This window comes from Quercus lobata, chromosome 5, assembly GCF_001633185.2.
Source record: "Quercus lobata isolate SW786 chromosome 5, ValleyOak3.0 Primary Assembly, whole genome shotgun sequence".
Taxonomy (NCBI): domain Eukaryota; kingdom Viridiplantae; phylum Streptophyta; class Magnoliopsida; order Fagales; family Fagaceae; genus Quercus; species Quercus lobata.
In genome coordinates, this window is record NC_044908.1 from 46,557,035 (window position 1) to 46,577,515 (window position 20,481).

Sequence of the window (20,481 nt, forward strand, 5' to 3'; positions counted from 1 at the left end):
TATTGAAATGAAATAAATTAATAATCAACTTTATTGAAATAAGAAGAAACTCAAGTTAATGCTTATGAGTATATTTTTGTAGTGGAAAAAAACTAAGAGAGCAATATCAAAAGCATTGATAAAAAGCAATAAAAGTTTAATTGAGTCTTAATTCCTAAATTTAAAACCAACGCAAATGTTTGCAATCCTCTTTTACTTATGGTTTTAAAATTATTATTCTTAGATCAACTTGAATTTTTGGAGATAAAAAGCATGAAACATGAGGAAGGCTATAAAAGGAATCATATTTTCAATACATTTTGGACAGCTTTATATTCTAGTGATCAAGTAAAGTGTGCACTAAAAGGAAGAGTACTAGTTTAGGTTTTTTCACAACTTTTTGAAGTTCATTTGGTTATATATTTGAGAAGCAATAATGGATTAAAGAAATGACACAAAGTTCAAGTCATATGTGTATGAAGAACACAACATACACATAACCATAAAATTTGCTTATGTATTTGTGTGTATGTCACACGGAGGTAAGGATCGACAATGGGCTAGGCTAGCCCGACCCATGAGCCTAGTGGGTTAGGCCTAGTGGGTTAGGCCTAGCTAGTTGTTGATCAGTCAACAGGATAGGGGCTAAACTGGTAACTTACCCTAAAAATTTTATGCAACTTGCCCAATCAAATTTTTTAAGAGTTAATGGACTGAAAAAAGAACATTAAGTTCAACTCATGAGTGCATGAAAAGCATAATATGTGCATAACATAAGCATAGTATTAAGCACAATTGTTTGATATTATAAGTGATACTTACTACTCCTAATATGTGTAAAATTGATGTTGACACTAGCAAGGAGGCCTTTTTTGAAATCGATGTTTGTAAAAGCATGAGGGTGATCATTCTCCATATTTTCAGGAATATAAGTATACACAACTTCCAAAACTTCTTCTGACTTACCTTGTAGCATAATCACAAATTTAATTTACAAAAATTTGTAGAATTTATTGAAATGGAATATATTAATAATCAACTTTATTTAGATAAGAAGAAACTCAAGTTAATGCTTATGAGTATATTTCTATGGTGGAAAAAAAAAAAAAAAAAAAAAAAAAAAAAACTAAGAGAACAATATCAAAAGCATTGATAAAATGTAATAAAATTTTAATTGAGTCTTAATTCCTAAATTTAGAACCAACACAAAAGTTTTCAATCCTCTTTTACCTATGGATTTAAAATTATTATTTGTAAATCAACTTGAATTTTTGGAGATGAAAACCATGAAGCATGAGGAAGGCTATAAGAGGAGTCATATTTTCAATACATTTTAGACAACTTTATATTCTAGTGATCAAGTAAAGTGTGCACTAGAAGGAAGATTACTAATTTAGGTTGTTCCACAACGTTTTGGAGCTCATTTGGTTATATATTTGAGAAGTGATAATGGAATAAAGAAATGACACAAAGTTCAAGTCATATGTGTATGAAGAACATAACATACACATAACCATAAAATATGCTTATGTATTCATGTGTATGTCACATGGAGGTAAGGACCCATGAGCCTAGTGGGTCAAGCCTGGCTAGTTGTTGATCGGTGAACAGGTTAGATAGATGTGCACTGTAGCTTAGAGCTAAATATATATATATATATATATATATATATATTCCTCCAACCAGATTAAAATATTATTTTTTCCTTTCTTTTTTTTTTTTCTTCTCAGAACTCTCACAATCTCTCAACTTTCAGACCTCTCACATCGTCGCCCCCCTGACCCACGCCACCATAGACCCAACTCCGACCATGGCAACCCCCACCATCACCACCACCACATTAGTCACAAATCCAACCGTACCCACACTTATCAAACGCACCACCACCACCAATATCAATCACCACCTCCACCACCACCACCACCACAACCACCACATTAGTCACAAACCCAATCACACCCACACTCATCAAACCCACCACTACCAAGAAAAAAAAGAAGAAGCAAACATCAGCAAAACCCACTGCCAAAACTTCACCAAAACCCACGGAGGTAGATCGGAAGAGAAAGATGAAAGATTTGGCAGTTTTTGACTTTGACATCGTTGGCAGCTTTGCTAGATATCGGCGACTTTGACTTCTTCAAGCTTTTTGGGTTCGGTTAGGGGGAGAAGTGCTAAGCATGGATTTGGTGGCTGGGTTTTTGGGTTCAATCAGAGGGAAAAGGATCTTGGAGCAGTGACAGCTTGGTTGAGGGAAAGGGGAGCAACATGGGAGAAGAAGGCAAGGGAGCTAGGTGGCGTGTTGAGTCTAAACCAGAAAAGAAAAGGTGAACCAGAAAAGAAAAGGAAGAAAGGCAACATGTGTGAGTGAGAAAGAGTAGAGGGACTTGGCACGTGTGGGTGGGATCAAATTGTATATATATAATTTGGGTTTAAAACAAAAGATTATTGTTACACTAGATGATTATTTGCTTGCTATCATGATGATATTGAGAAATTGTTTTAGTAAAAAAAAAAAATGTATAAGTATAATTTGGGGTTTAAAAAATCACTTGTTAACACTAGACAATTATTTGCTATCATGTTGCGGCGGCAGTGGAAGAGTTGGTGGCGGCGGCGGTGGCGTTGGCGGCGGTAGTGGCAGCAGTAGCAGTTGCTGGTGGTTGTGATTGTTGTTTATTGTAGTGGATATATTATTTTATTGTAGTAGATATATTCTTTTATTATGATGTTTATATTGTTTTATTGTGTTGAGCTAAAATAGATCCACTGCTATAGCATGTTTTGTAAAGTGAGTAGGTAAAATAGATAAAGTAACTTTTTATAGTGCCAAATAGCTAAATTTTTAGCTCCACTGCTGTGGATGTTCTTAGGGGCTAAAATGGTAACTTACCCTAAAAATTTTATACAACTTGCCCAAACAAATTTGTTAAGAGTTGATGGACTGAAAAAATGACATTAAGTTTAACTCATGAGTATATGAAAAAGCATAACATGGGCATAACATAACTATAATATTCAGCATAATAGTTTGCTATTATAAGTGATACTTCCCACTCCTAATATATGTGTAAAATGGATGATAACACTAATTAGGAGGCCTTTTTTGAAATCCATGTTTGTAAAAGCACAGGAGTAATCATTCTCCATATTTTCAGGAATATAAGTTTAATAACTTCCAAAGCTTCTTCTGGCTTACCCTGCAGCATAATCACAAATTCAATTCACAAAAATTTTCAAAATTTATTAAAATAGAATAAATTAATAATCAACTTTATTAAAATAAGAAGAAACTCAAGTTAATACTTAAGAGTATATTTCGGTAGTGGGTAAACTAAAGAGAACAATATCAAAAGTATTGATAAAAAGCAATAAAAGTTTAATTGAGTCTTAATTCCTATTTTTAAAACCAACACAAAAGTTTGCAATCCTCTTTTACCTAAGGTTTTAAAATTATCATTCGTAGATCAACTTGAACTTTTGGTGATGAAAACTATGAAGCATGAGGAAGGCTATAAGAGGAATCATATTTTCAATACATTTTGGATGCTTTATATTCTAGTGATCAAGTAAAGTGTGCACTAGAAGGAAGAGTACTAGTTTAGTTTGTTTCACAACTTTTTGGAGCTCATTTGGTTATATATTCAGGAAGCAATAATGGATTAAAGAAATGACTCAAAGTTCAAGTCATATGTGTATGAAGAACATAACATACACATAACCATAAAATATACTTATGTATTTGAGTGTATGTCACACAAATGTATGGATCAGTAATGGGCTAGGTTAGATCAACCCATGAGCCCAGTGGGTTTGGCACGGCTAGTTGTTGTTCGGTCAACAAGTTAGGGGCTAAACTGGTAATTTACCCTAAAAATTTTATACAACTTGCCCAAACAAATTTGTTAAGAGTTAATGGATTGAAAAAATGATATTAAGTTCAACTCATGAGTGTATGAAAAGCATAACATGTGCATAACATAAGCATAATATTAAGCATAATAGTTTGATATTATATTTGATACTTCTCATTCCTAATATGTGTAAAATTGATGATGGCACTAGTAGGGATGTCTTTTCTGAAATCCATGTTTGTAAAAGCACGGGAGTAATTATTCTCCATATTTTCAAGAATATAAGTAAGCAAAACTTTGTACTCTTCTTCTGGCTTACCTTTTAGCATAATCACAAATTCAATTCACAAAAATTTGCAGAATTTATTGAAATGGAATAAATTGATAATCAACTTTATTGAAATAAGAAGAAACTCAAGTTAATACTAATGAGTATATTTTTGTAGTGGAAAAAAACTAAGAGAAAAATATCAAAAGCATTGATAAAAAGCAATAAAAGTTTAATTGAGTTTTAATTCCCAAATTTAAAACATACACAAAAATTTGCAATCCTTTTTTTACCTATGGTTTTAAAATTATTATTCTTAGATCAACTTGAACTTTTGGATATAAAAAGCATGAAGCATGAGGAAGGCCATAAGAGGAATCATATATTCAATACATTATGGACAACTTTATATTCCAATGATCAAGTAAAGTGTGCACTAGAAGGAAGAGTACTAGTTTAGGTTGTTTCACAACTTTTTGGAGCTCATTTAGTTATATATTTGGGAAGCGATAATGGATTATAGAAATGACGCTAAGTTCAAGTCATATGTGTATGAAGAACATAACATACACATAATCATAAAATATGCTTATGTATTTGTGTGTGTGTCACACAAAGGTAACGATTAGCAATGGGCTAGGCTAGGCCAGCCCGTGAGCCTAGTGGGTTAGGCTTGGTTAGTTGTTGATCAGGCAATAGGTTAGGGGCTAAATTGGTAACTTACCCTAAATATTTTATACAACTTGCCCAAACAAATTTGTTAAGAGTTAATGGACTGAAAAAATGACATTAAGTTCAATTCATGAGTGTATGAAAAGCATAACATGTGCATAACATAAGCATAATAGTTTGCTATTATAAGTGATACTTACTACTCCTAATATGTGTAAAATTGATGTTGACACTAGCAAGGAGGCCTTTTTTTAAATTCATGTTTGTAAAAGCATGGGAGTGATAATTCTCCTATGTGAAGAATCTTCAAAGGTGGAAATACCTACTTGAATCAAACATTGCATTTGCTCAAATTCTTCATTTGCCATATTTTCGAGTATATAAGTATACATAACTTCCAAAACTTCTTCTTGCTTACCCTGCAACATAATCACAAATTCAATTCACAAAAAGTTTCAGAATTTATTGAAATGGAATAAATTAATAATCAACTTTATTGAAATAAGAAGAAACTCAAGTTAATGCTTTTGAGTAGATTTCTGTAGTGGAAAAAGACTAAGAGAACAAAATCAAAAGCATTGATAAAAAGCAATAAAAGTGAAGAATTAGATGGATGTGAAACCTTTATTTTCATAAAATAAACATAAACTGATAGTCAGAGGTACATTTTCAGTATCAATTTTGTTATTATGGCATAAGTGGTGGCATTGAATATGTTTACAAATCTTAATTGCAATGAGTAGCAATTTTGTTATTATGGCACAATGTGTAGCATTTGTAATGTCCCAATAAGTCAAAAAAAAGAAAAAGAAAAAAAAAAGAGCAATGATTAGATATTTTTTGGACCACATGTGCCCACCTACCCCATTTAACCCCCACCACTCATCTCACAAATCTCTCTACTCTCTTTGGCCGGCCATCCCTTTCCTCTCATTTGTTTTCTTTCTTTTTCTCACAAACACACAAACACTCCCTCACATTCTCCCACCGGTACCTCCATGCCACCATCTCCACCAACATTTTTTCCGGCAATGTCACTGGAAAATCCTTAGGAACCTCTAAGCATCTTCATTTTTTATTTGAGATAAAATTTCTAATCCTTTTGGTGAGTTTTATATTTTGCTTGAGGTTATATTTTTATCTAAACTTTAATAATGATACCCATGTGATTTATGAGCATTGAAAGTGATATTTATGTGTTTATATGTATGAGTTTTGTATTGGTACAATTATTTGATGAGTGGGGTTATGGTTTGTGTTAATGATGACTATCTAAGGTTTATTTATGGTGGAAATTTAGGGGTTTTGAGTTATAACATGTGATGGTTGGTAAATATAATTTTTCCATTGCTATTGGGTTTATTTGGAATTAGTTGAAGTTCTAAATTTCTTGTCTTGGAGGATATTTTGATTTAGCTTACATAGGTCTCTTGATGATGTTGTGTAAATATTATGGAAGTTAGTCATAATGTTAGAGATGATATTGAATGAGTTAACTTTATAAATTGGAGTCTATGCCTTGTGAATTAATTTGTTGAGAAACTTTGGAAGAGGAATATGTTATTGTTGAGGTTAAATACTAGGCTTTCCTAATTAAGTGCTTATTTGGCAACTCCTAAATTGTAGCTAGATACAATTTTAAGCTTTATGCTAATTGTGTTAGGTTTGCTTGATATTGTTGAGTCTAGCTAATCTCCTTTGGAGCTTGGAGAATTAGGCTTGAAAAATAACCATGTGGCATAAATGTTGTTTTTGTGTCAAACATATTTTGGAAAATTATATATATATATATATATATATATATTCTTAAAAGTATTGTGTTGTGACCCTATTATATATTATTATATATGAAAAGTGCATCATATTTGGAATTGCATTTGGGGAAATGCATGAATTGTTGACATGGAAAAATGAACATCTTTTATTTAATCTTTCATAAGGAAATCATGGATTTCATGGTATATTAGAAAATTTAAAGATGCTTATCTGATCTTGTTATGTAGGAAATCGATAGAAAATCTTTTGACAAGAATGAAGTTGAAAATCTTACAAACTTTGTAGAAGTTAGATTATTTAAGGTTTTTCTGAAACTACTTGGATATGAACTACATGTTTCAAAGTAATGTAACCTGTGAGCTTATGTGGTTTTTAACACCATGCCATGTTGATTTCTCGGTGATCACCCGATTTTGTTTTCGTAGTCTTTGTGACAATGGAATTAGATTTAGGTCAGTGCCCTTTCACTTTGGATGGCGCGTTCTTCCCTGCTGCCCATAGGGTGAGGAGGTTCATTGATTGTGTATAGGTGAGGCTGCTGTCCATGGGGCCAAAAGACCACATGCAAAAGAAGTCCTATTCGATGCGCTCTCTCTACTGCCCATGAGGGGAGAGAAAAACCTTGAGGGTATGGGTGAGGCTGTTGTCCATAGGGCCAAGAGTCTGCATACCAGAGAGGACAATATCATATCAGTTGTGAATGGGTGGATCCTCTGACCGGTCTATGTGGTAGTGCGGTATATTTGTGATAATTTACTTTATGTTCAATATTATGGCTTTGGAAATTATATTTTTGATGCTCACATATTATAGTATATAGTTTCAAGGTATTTACTTTGAGAAACTTTGTGTTTCATTATTTAATCATTATTGTCATATTATTATTATTGAAGATGAAACTTGCATTCCCCCACCCCCATTAATTATGCTACTTATTGGGCGTTAGCTCATCCCACCCTCTAACAGTTTTTCAGATTTATTAGCTATACCTTGGGTATGGAGCTTACTTCTTTGGTGATGATTAGAGTGCTATGTTAAATTTGGAGACTTTTGCTGTAAATGGTTGGTGACTCGATCTTGCCATGTTCAACGAGACCTTAATTAATTCTATTGGAGTGCTTGAGGTTTGTTAGCCTTTGGTGTGGTAGGCCTAGACTCGATGTTAAGGTCCTTATTCTTGATAAGATTGTGACTTCATGTAATCCAAGAGTTTTGTAATACATATTCATGTATTATGTGGAGGCACATGATTTTTAGTTATTGTTCATAAATGTGTTATAGAGCTCTGACTTGTAATGTGGAGATTTTAGTATGGTTATGTATTCTTATCTTGTGGAAAAGAAAGGAAAATAAAGATCTGCTATAGTTTGATTTGCCAAAAAGGAAAAATCTACAGGTACCCTTGGGATGTATTTCTCATGCTTTGGACCCATTTGGGTTTGGGGCATGACAACATTGATTTCAGTTACTAATAGTAATTGCAACACATATTTAAAGGAATTGTTTGTAATATATCAAATACTTAGGTCACTTCTTTTATGTAGTTGAATTTTATTTTATTTGACAACCTTTTGCAGTTGGATTTGGATGGTGCCTGTATAAGCAACTAGGATGCAAATGCTAATAAATATTTTTATAGCTTGCCCAAACAAATTTGTAAAGGATTAATGGACTGAAAATTGACAAAGTTCAACTCACGTGTGCATGAAAAGCATAACTATACGATATGTTTATGTGTATGTAGGGGGAGAGATTAAATAAATATATCTATATACATGTGCTTCTTGGTGAAACTTATGCTTAAGTGATAATAAAGAAGATTTTGTGAAGTTCATAGTGTGAAATTCAACTAAAAATTTAGTAAAGTGAACGAGAATGTTTGGGGTTTAGCATCACTTAATTGCACTTATAAAAAAGGTCTTTGAAATGCTACACCTAAAGAAACATAAACTGATTAAATTTGTAGTATTCTTACCAATCTATTGTATTAAATGGTTTCTTTCTTTTAATAGAACAAAGTCTCATCCAAGAAAAGTTTTTTACTGTGGCAAATATGAATGCATGATTTTAACTTTTGGAGATGGACATTGCGAAGCAATTGGATGCTTATATCAGTTATACGAGGAATCATCTTTTTCAAGACATTTTGGATGGCTTTGTAATTTAGTGATGAAGTGAAACATGCACTTAAAAGAGTACTAACTCAAGTTGTTTCACAGTTTATCAAAGCTCACTTGGTTATTTAGTAGAAGCAGATAATGCTCTAATTGGTTGGTTTCTTAAGAAAGAAAAAAAAGGATAAAGGTCATGGCTTTTGTAATCATCATGTGTGAACTTCATTAAGTCTTAATTCCATAATTAAAAACTAGCACAAAACACTTTGCAATCCTCTTTTACCCATAAATTCAAGGTTATTTTCTTTTGGTCAACTTGCCTTTTTGAAGATAAAAAGGAAGGTTATAGGACAAAATGGGCTTCTGCCATTTTCAGGAAAATTAATTAGCCTTTTGCCCTTCTTTCCAAACTAAATAGGGAAATGCCCCTCTTTTGAAACTCGACTTTTTCAAAATCGAGTTAAAAAAAAAAAAAAAAAAAATTCTAGAGCCCTATAGTGACGTTTTTAAGGACCTATAGTGACGTTTTAAAAACCTATAGTGAGGTTTTGTAACTTGATATCCATGAAATTGAGTTATAGGCAATAAAATCGCCTATAACTCGATTTCATGGATATCAAAAGTTACAAAACACCACTATAGGTCCTTAAAAACGTCACTATAGATCCTTGAAAACGTCACTATAGGGCTTAACTTGATTTTGAAAAAGTCGAGTTTCAAAAGAGGGGCATTTCCCTATTTAGTTTGGGAAAAAGGGTAAAAGGCTAATCAATTTTTCTGAAAAGGGCAGAAACCCATTTTGTCCGAAGGTTATATAAGGAATCATATTTTTTTAGCCCAAAATCCTATTTTGGTGTCATGGTCAATTTGGTCATTACATTTTAATAGTAGTCAATTTGGTCATTTTTATTTTCAACTTACAACCAATTTGGTCCCTAACATTAACTCATTAACAAAAAATGCTTACGTGGCAAACGGTGTACATTGATGGACACTTGAATCTAACGTGGCTGATAAAAAAATATTTTTAATAAATATTAAAAATTCCACATCAACATTAATTTATTTTAAATCTACTTTTTCAGTTTGAATGATTAAAATAAATAAAATTGTAAGAATATTCTCAGAATTTCTTGTATTTTCATGGCAATCAAATACAAAATCCTACAAAACCTTAATTTGACTAAACAACATTAAAAACACCTAAAAAAAAAGAAATAATAACCCTAAACTTAAAACAAATAAAATTACATAAAAATATGAAAATTAATCAATTACAAAAAATAAATTGTATATTTCATCCTACATCACTTTTGTTCACAGTCAACACTGATCCTTCGTGCTTACTTGAATGTAGACAGGGCAGACAATCCCACTAAGTGTAGGTCCAATACAAGGTTTTCTTTTTTCTTTTTCCTTTTTTGTGACTCTCACTATTTAGAGCAGCAAGAAACATATTATTGTTGCTCAATCTAGCATTGAGGCAGAATATCATGCTCTTGCATAAGCCATAGTCAAATTTCTATGGCGACATTAGCTACTACAAGCTCTTGGAGTTGATTGCTCCGCTGCAACTTCAATCCATTGTGACAATTGAAGTGTCATTCATATTACCTACAATAATGTCTTTCATGAGTGCACCAAATATATTGAGATTGTCTTTCACTTCATTTGTCATCATTTACTCTGGGGTACTCTATAATTGCTTTCGTGCATTGGCTTCCAACTAAAGTTGGTTTCACTTTATCCAATGTAAGTTTGAGGGGGATGTTAGAATATAAGCTAATAATTCAGGCCCTATATACCTTGTACTAGGTTTTGTTGTACTACACTAGTATATCTATATAAATAGACAGTCCCTATACACATATCCTATCTGTATAAATAGAAAGTCCCTTTTACTTTATAATATATTTTTAATCCATTAAATCATTCAAACTTTATCAATAACTATTAGAGTATAAATTAAAACACATTAGGACAAACATGACTACTATAAATAAACATTATGGTCATACCGTCATAATATATTCCAAACTATAATAAGCAATGGCATTACAGGTTTCAATTAATTCAATTAATAAATCTTATTAGCATCGAAGGAGGAACTTGGTTAAAATGATGTTTGTACTATAAAAAAAAAAAAAAAAAACCATTATGGTCATAATATATTCAAAACTATGATAATCAATGGCATTATAAAATCATGGTAGTAGGTTTCAATTAATTCAATTAATAAATCTTATTAGTATCAATGGAGGAACTTGGTTAAAACTAATAGGCCAAGAATGTATTGACCAATTTGGTAACTTAATCAATTAATTAGCCAAGTGAATTAATTAGATTTAATTACATGCAAAAAACGTGGTATCACAAACAAATCACCAACTAAGTATGCATTTGGATACGCGTTTCTATTGCTGCGTTTGCGTTTCCCTTTCTTTTCTTTTTCTTTTTTTAATTTATTGAGAAGCACTGAGATGTTGTCTCTCAGTAACGCACGGGACCCACTACCTCTTTGACCAGCAAAATAAGCGGTGGACAGTGCTTTCCAGTGGGTCCTGTGTATTGTTCACGGGACCCACAAACCTCTTTTTTTAACAAAACTTTTATTAAAAATGGATCACACGGCACTATTCACACATTTAAAAATTATTTTGCTACAGTTTTTTTAGTTTCCAACAAAATAAATGATATCCAAACGGACCCTAAGTTAAATACAACGAAAAATAAATTTACACGGGTAATTTGTTTACGAATGGAAAAAAACCACCAAGACAAAACCCCATCGGATGAATTTAAGATCACCACTCCCGAGGATCTACTATTATCAAAACAAGCGGTTACGAGTAAAAGGAATCTCAATACCTAATACCAACCTACAGTTGAATCCTTACCCCAATACCCAATTGGACTTGTAATGTAGCAATAATCTCTCTTTTCAATGCACGACTCCTAGTACATGACTAACCAATGATGTACGAATCCTAGTACGTGACTAACACACCAATTTAAGGAAGATGTTGGCTGTAAAGTTCTTCAGTTCATCTAACAATGAAGATCAAGAAGCTCCTTGGTCACAAAACACTTGATGCAAAGACGCAATAGCTTCTAGAGAGAATATGATGAACTAGGACAAATTCTGTCTCCGGTCACAATTTGCATGCATAATGACTTTTCATCAAGTTGCATCACCTTGCATCACCTTTGACGGCCCTTAAAATAATTCTTATATATGTCTAGGGTTGTGAGAAAAGAAACTCTACAAAAATACACATGGATATGCATGAAATCAGGTCTAGAAATCTGAATTTTGTAATTCTCGATAGATACAGCTTTTGTCGAGCTACTATCGAGCATCAGCATTAGACTTTGATAGATATGATCTGTCGAGATTTAATAAGCAGCACTTCTTCACTTGTTTCTTTGACAGATTTGCATGGTTTCAATACTAAACTTGAACTCTTGTTCCTTGAAGTACAAAACCTATTCTAGATCTACCTAATTACAAGTAAAGTGCGTCTTGTCAAAGGATTAGCCAATTTACATAACATATGTCTCTAACAAGTTCCACATATGTCCTAACAATCTACTCATTTGGTAATCCGTAACAAAACCACAACAAACAATTGAATTATGAGAGAAGTCTTAAATCACTAAACTCATAACCACTTGTTGAATACAATAAAATCTAACCCTAACACAAACTCTTGAAAAACTTTGCAAAAAGAGAGTTCATGGCATGGTAGATTTTCATAACCTGTCTTTCTGAAACACTTTAAACAAAACTCATTTAGGCATCTTAGTGTGAAATAGAAAAAAATGATTGCATACATAAAGAAACATGTGTATAAAGATAGAAAAGAAACAACACATGGAGAGATAGGTGAAAAACAACATACATCAACATATATAAATGAAAATAAATACAATGTATGTCAAAAATAAATGGTCACAAGACCGGTGTACAAGAGGATAATGTAACTAAAGATAAAGAAAAGAAAAGTACATAAAATCCTCACTACATCCCTCAAAATATAAATACTCCCCCTAACTATGCTAACTCTCCAAAAAAAAAAAAAAAAAGACTACTCTCATCATCCAAAACTACTCTCCCTTTTTTGTCATGAATGACAAATGGTAAGTCACTGAGAGGTCGTCATCTTCTCATCACTAGAAGAGTTAGCATCCTCATCCTCATCATCATTAGCACCATCATCGCCATCCTCATCTGCTGAAGCATCTGAAGAAGGAGAGGGAGAAGCAGCGAAACCACCGAGGTGAGCCATTGTCATACAATACGACTAACACGAGTGTTCACCTGATACAACTCATCACTGAAAGTGTTAAGGCGAGCATCCATGCACTAAAGCTGTGCCATGATGGCCTCAAGAGTCAGACGACCATCTGAGGAAGAAGAAGCGGAAGTGGAAGGAATAGCAGGAGCTGCAGAATCAGTCGTCTCCGTCCGTGGTCGCTTCGATTGAAGTTGGGCCTCTCTCCGCCGAATAGGAAGCTACGTTGATGGCACCCATGACAATGTAGTAAGGAGAATTAGGAATAGGGATGAAAAAATGGCAAAGGATCTGCATGATAGCCGAAGGAAAAATGAGCTTATCACAAGTCGCCGTATCCCTATAGACATCTATGATAGAGATAATGAAATAAGAGGGAAGGTCTATGGAAAGATCCTTTAAGAGGGACAACAAAAATTGAGCACGAGGCTCTGTGATAGAGTTATAGTGAGACAGTGGAGTAAGAACAAATGTCATCACCATATTAAGGAATCTCGAACCTTTTGCAAAGCCCAAGCATGGGGTGTTTTGACACTCACCCTATGTGGAGGGTGTCTTACAGAAGCTCGTCTTTGGACATAGTCCTCAGACGCTGATAAGCGGGGTAGTCAGGATGTGCTACCTGCGGGACATGTAGTATCTCGAATACAAGATCCGAAGTGACTACGATACGTGTACCTTGGAGTCCTGTAGCAAATTGAGGTACAGAGGTATCGATACCGTGCATATTGGAGTAAAAATTCTGTATGAACATGATGGGACACCTTAAGGGTATCTCACAAAGAGATTCCCATCCCCGGGTATGAATGACATCGGGTAGAGGAGTGCCGGCAAAGTCTGACAGAATCACATGGCGCTCCGGATGAACGCCACATTTAGAAAAGTTCTCAAAGAAGTCTTGATGGTCTTTCTCATCACGGAACCAAATGTGAAGAGAGGGAACGGGAAGATCAGAAGACAAGGAAGACATGGAAAGAAAAGTGTTCCGTGTCAGATTAGATTTGCACCTGGGTGCCATGCGCAGTCTATCCGAGAGAAAGGGAGAGAGAAAGAAACAGAATACAATCACAACAGAGCAAATAGAAAGAAAAGAAAATGGTATGAATGCATGAAATATGCATAAACATGTGACGTGATAAAAATAATTGCATCATAGGTTGAAACCCAATCCAAACCTAATAGCACACAATTTTCAACAATCAAGCACACATCTAAATGCATGAAACATTGTGAAAAAGCTAATGCAATGCAATGTATGATCATATAGCATCAATTAAACAACACCCAACCCAAAAATTTCACAAAAACCTCAAAAACCCCAAAAATTTCACAAAAACCCCAAAATCTAGGTCTAAAATGCATGAATGCATAAAGAATGAAGGATTTAGGACACTTACCAAGTGATTCGATCTTGATCAAGGCAAAAAATCACATGGGTAGAGGGATTTGAGTGAGAAGAGAGTGTTGGGAAGGAGAGAAAAGATTTTATGTCGAGAGAGAGGTGAGAAAAAAGAATTTGATTTCGCGCTGAGTATATATATAGAAATCGCATCTCGATGGATTGAGGAGCTATCGAGATCTATCGAGCACTAAATCTCGACAGATATGAATCTGTTGAGGTGCTGTCGAGAATCTATCGATGGCAAAAGTACCTCGATGGATCGAGCTTCTGTCGAGAATCTATCATCTAGATAAAAAGTTTCTTGATGGATCGAGAAGCTGTCAAGGAGCTATCGAGACAAATTCTAGAAAGCTCGATGGATCGAAAATGCGCTAACTTTTGTTGAGAAAAGAAGTCCAAGGGCTCGATAGATAAGAATCTACCGAGGATCTATTGAGAAGTTGTCGAGCTTGAAGAAAATTAGTTTTTTAAAGAGAGGAAAAAAACACATAAAAATAAATGCAACAAGCAAGCTACTCAAACATAGATCCAATCAATATATTAAGCTCTCAAAAATATCTCTCAACAAGAAAATACAAAGCATTCAAAAATAAAAAAAAACACATACACACACAAAAAAAGTCTAACCAATTTTATATTTCAAAAACAAGTTATAACAGTTTAGTGAGCATATATTAACACATGTATTCCTTGTAATGGCCAAATCACATTGTATCTGCACATGTATCAAAAGTAATAAAGAATTTGCGTGTTATGTGTGAAAACATAGTAAGAGTGCATAAATGTCTCATATTTTAATGATTTAAGATATGAGAAAATCGCATACACTCACACACAATCATAACTACTTGATGAGGACTATCACCTTCGAGGTACATCCTATAACTCCCACATCTCCTAGAAACACGCTTGCAACCATATTTAAAAGTATTTTGATTCTTTTTTCTTTTGATTTTCTTTGCATATTTGTTTTTTGAGCATATCTTGCATGGGCATATAAGGGAGAGAGAAGAAATACCTAATTATGTAAGCTTAAACATCACAATTTTGCTATGCTGAAGCATTCAGATGTTATATATGATTGGCGGGCTTTAATGGTGAGATAGTTATTTATGCCCTTCTCTTAGGATTTTTTAGTCATTCCCATCAAAAAGAGTGATATGAGTGTTAAGTATAAAAGATCACTAAATCTTACTCATCAGAAATACGAGCCACAAAGTTCACTTGCTTAGTTGTGCATTGAGATGCTCATTTAAGCTACAAATGATACAAAGTTTAGAAAACTTTGTTTCAATGGCCATCCAAGGTACACAAGTACCAATGTACACAAACACACTGTTTTTGTATATTTCTGATTTTTCATTTTTTTTTTTATATTTATGAAAAAAAAAAAAAAGTAAAACTGAAAACAAACAAACAAACAAAAACATGTTAAACAAAGCAAAGCATAAAACTAGATGCAAATGTATGAGGAAAGAGGAGAAAGAGGAGAGATCACTCCATAGAGATTACACCAATATTTTGGCGTAGGAATTCAAAATGTTTGCTATCAAGAGGCTTAGTGAACAAATCCGCCTTTTGATCATCAATATGGATGAACTCAAGAGTGAGTGTGCCATCTTCGACAAGCTCCCGAATGAAGTGATGTCGAATCTCTATATGTTTTGTTCGAGAATGTTGCACAAGATTTTTAGAGATGTTAATGGCATTGGTATTTTCACAATAAATGGTAAGATGTTCTTAACGAATACCATAATCAAGAATGAGTTTTTGCATCCACAGAAGTTGGGTGCAACAGCTACCAGTAGCAATGTATTCAGCTTCAACAGTGGATAATGAGATGGAATTCTGTTTCTTACTCATCTAGGAGACAAGATTATTACCCACATAAAAAAAACCCCCCAATGGGCTTTTTCTATCATCAGCATTTCCTACCCAGTCTACATTGGAATACCTAGCTAAGACATCATTTGTGTCCTTGCTGTACCACACTTCGAAATCGGAAATGGTTTTGACATATTTTATGATTCTTTTTAAAGCAATCATATGAGACTCTTTGGGGTTTGCTTGATATTTAGCACACACTCTCACACCGTAACTAATGTTAGGTTGACTAGCTATAAGGTAAAGGAGACTACTTATTATGCTTCTATATAATGATGAATCAACACTTTTGCCTAACAAATTAATAGTGAGTTTAACATTTGGGCTCATGGGAGTTCTAACAGGACTAGCAGATTCCAAACCAAACTTTTTCACAAGATTTTTAGCATATTTAGATTGAGATATGAATATACCTGACTCTTGCTGGCGAATCTACAATCCAAGGAAATGACTCAACTCTTCAATCATGCTCATCTCGAGCTCAGCCTGCATAAGGTTCGAAAAGTCATGAGCAAGTTCATCCTTTGTAGACCCGAAGATGATATCATCAACATAGACTTGAGCTATTATCAACTCACCATTCTCCTTTTTTATGAAAAGATTTTGATTAGCTTGTCCTCTTGTGAAACCATGTGAGACTAGGTATTGTGTAAGCCGGTCATACCAAGCTCTGGTGCTTGCTTTAGTCCATAGAGAGCCTTCTTGAGGTACAACACATGATCCAGAAAGTGTGGATCAATGAATCCTTTAGGTTGAGTAACATAGAAATCTTCTTTAAGAAACCCGTTCAAGAAAACAGCCTTCAAATCCATTTGGTAAAGCTTGAACTTTAAGTGACAAGCCAGGGCTAAAATAACCCTGATGGATTCCATGCGAGCTACAGGAGCAAATGTTTCATGAAAATCTACTCCTTCCACTTGAGTGTATCCTTGGGCCACCAAACGAGTCTTATTGCGGATCACATTTCCCTCCTCATCAGTTTTATTGCGGAATATCTACTTTGTGCTAATGATGTGCTCTCCTTTTGGTCTAGGTACTAAGATCCAAACACCATTCCTTTGAAATAAGAGCAGTTCATCATGCATGGCCTTCACTTAGCTTTCATCCTGGAGAGCATCCTCAACTTTGGTGGGTTCAACCTACGACAAATAGCAAGAATAAGACACAAAGTTAGCAACACATTTATCAATTGTACGCTTTCTTAGTGTAAGTTCATTCATATTTCCCACAATAGCTTCAGGAGGGTGATTCAGCTTGATCCTTGAGGCAGGTCTTTTCTTTTCATGAGATTCAGATTCAGGTAAGGTAGGAATGTCTACTGAGACTTCTACAACACTTAGAGTACTTAGAGAGATGAGCTTTTGATCAACTACTTCTTGAACACCCTTAGGTTCTGAAGGAAGAATTGCCTTAGGTGTTTCCTCACTAATTTTCTCAGAACTAGAATCTGAAGCTTCATCAATAACAACATTGACAGTTTCCATCACATTCTTGGTTCTTTTGTTGTACACCCGATAAGATTTGCTTGTGGAGGAGTATCCCAAAAATATTCCTTCATCACTTTGGGAGACAAACTTTCCCACATTTTCTCTATCCTTAAGGATGAAACAAGTACTTCCAAAGATTCTGAAATACTTCACATTTGGCTTTCTTCCCTTCCACAATTTATAGGGAATTTTCTTTGTATCGGGTCTGAAATACACTCTGTTAACCATATGACATGCGGTGTTGACTGCTTCTCCCCATAAATTTCTGGTTACATCTTTATTGTGTAACATGGCTCTAGCCATCTCTTGAATGACTCTGTTCTTTCTTTTTACTACACTATTTTGCCGAGGAGTAATAGCAGCAGAGAATTCTTAAGATATACCAGATTTAGTGCAAAATGATTCCATATATGAGTTCTCGAATTCTTTACCATGATCACTGCGAATTTGATCAATCTTCGTGCCCTTCTCATTTTGCAGTCTTGTACACAAAACTTCAATGTGCTCAGGAGCATCTGACTTGGATCTTAGAAGAATGACCCAAGTGTACCTGGTGAAATCATCTACTACAACCATGATGTATTTCTTTCCTCCAAGAGATTCGGTTCTAGTTGGACCCATGAGATCCAAATGTACTAGCTCCAAAGGTCTAGATGTAGCTGATGTCTGAGTGCTTGGATGTTTTGCTTTCGTCTATTTCCCAAGCTGACACGGTCCACACACAACATTGCTAACCCTGCTGAGCTTTGGTATTCCTAACACTGATTCATGCTTAGATACAATTGACAGATGTTTGTAGCTAGCATGTCCCATCCTTTGGTGCTATAAGTCTTCATTTGGCAATTGAATACTGTTGCACACAATATCAGCATCAAGTACCAATCCTTAGCAATTATCCAGAGTGTGGACTCCGCTTATAAGTTTCTTCCCAGACTCATTCAACATAAGGCATTTCCTTTTTGAGAACAACACCATGAAGTCTTGATCACATATCTAACTTATGCTCAACAAGTTTACTTTTAGACCTTCTACATACAACACATTTACAATGTCTAGCAGTCCAAGTAGAGAGATAGTTCCCTTTCCTGTTATCTGTGAGTTGCTCCCATCACCAAAAGTGACATTTCCACTTTTCTTAGACTCGAAAACCTTAAAGAGAGAGTGGTCTCCTGTCATGTGTCATGAGCATCCACTGTCAAGTACCATAAACATGTGTCCATTACCTTAAATGCAAATTTCATCATAAAGCACACTTCATGCTTGCATGACAAATTAGTAGGAATGGTTTTCTCTCTCATCTGCCATTTAAGAAGGAAACCTTTAAGTTTCACCCTTCTCAAACGAACTCCTCTACACATTTTCATTCTGAGACAGTCTAGTTTCTTCTTTGTCATACTAAGAACTTTTTCAATAATCCTCAAGATAGCTTTCAAATAACTTTCAGACTTACATCTTCTGAAACACTATCAAATAGAGATTAGAAAAGCCAGATGTATTTGAAATAAAAGATCTTTCCATGCCATTTGCAGCCATGACAACAACAGTTAATGGATCACATAGAAAAGATTAACCCTAATCAGAGTATGGCTACTCCGATACCACATGATAGGCCAAGAATATGTTGATCCCTTTGGTAACTTAATCAATTAATTAGCCAAGTGAATTAATTAGATTCAATTACATGCAAAAAATGTAGTAGCACAAACAAATCACCAACTAAGTTAAATGCAATGGAAAATAAATTTGACATGAGTGATTTATTTACGAATGAGGAAAACCACCGAAGTAAAACCCCATTGGATGAATTTAAGGTCACCAGTCCCAAGAATCCACTATTATCAAAACAAGCAGTTACAAGCAAAAAGAATCTCAGTACCTAATATCAACCTACAGTTGAACCTTTATCCCAATAGCCAATTATGCTTGTAATGTAGAGACAATCTCTCCTTTCAATGCACGGCTCCCAGTACGTGACTAACCAATGATGCACGGATCTTAGTACGTGACTAACACACCAACTTGAGGAATTTGTTGATTGCAAAGTTCTCCAATTTATCTAACAATGAAGATCAGGAAGCTCCTTGGTCACAAAACCCTTGGCGCAAATACGCAGTAGTTTCTAGAGAGAATATGATGAACTAAGGCAAATTCTGTTTTCGGTCATAATTTGCATGCACAATGACTTTTCATTAAGTTGCATCATCTTGCATCACCTTTGACGGCCCTTAAAATAATCTTTATATATGCCTAAAGTTGTAAGAAAAGAAACCCTACACAAATACATATGGATATGTGTGAAATCAGATCTGAAAATCTGAATTTCGTAATTCTCGATAAATACAGCTTCTGTCGAGCTGCTATCAAGCATCAGCATTAAACTTCGATAGATATGATCTGTCGAGCTATCTGTTGTGATTTAATGAACAACACTTCTTCACTTGTTTCTTGGACAGATTTGCATGGCTTCAGTACTAAACTTGAACTCTTGTTCCTTGAAGTACTAAACTCATTTTAGATCTACCCAATTACAAGTAAAGTGCGTTTTGTCAAATGATTAACCAATTTACATAACATATGTATCTAAAAAGTTCCACATATGTCCTAACAAAAATGATCTTTGTGCTAAAAATCAATTGATTTATACTCTCATAATAATATGGTCCCAATATTGATGCATTACCATTGTATTGTCTAGAAGAGGTGGAAGTAAATTAGTGAGATAACAAAGCTGAGCATTATTCTCTATTAAA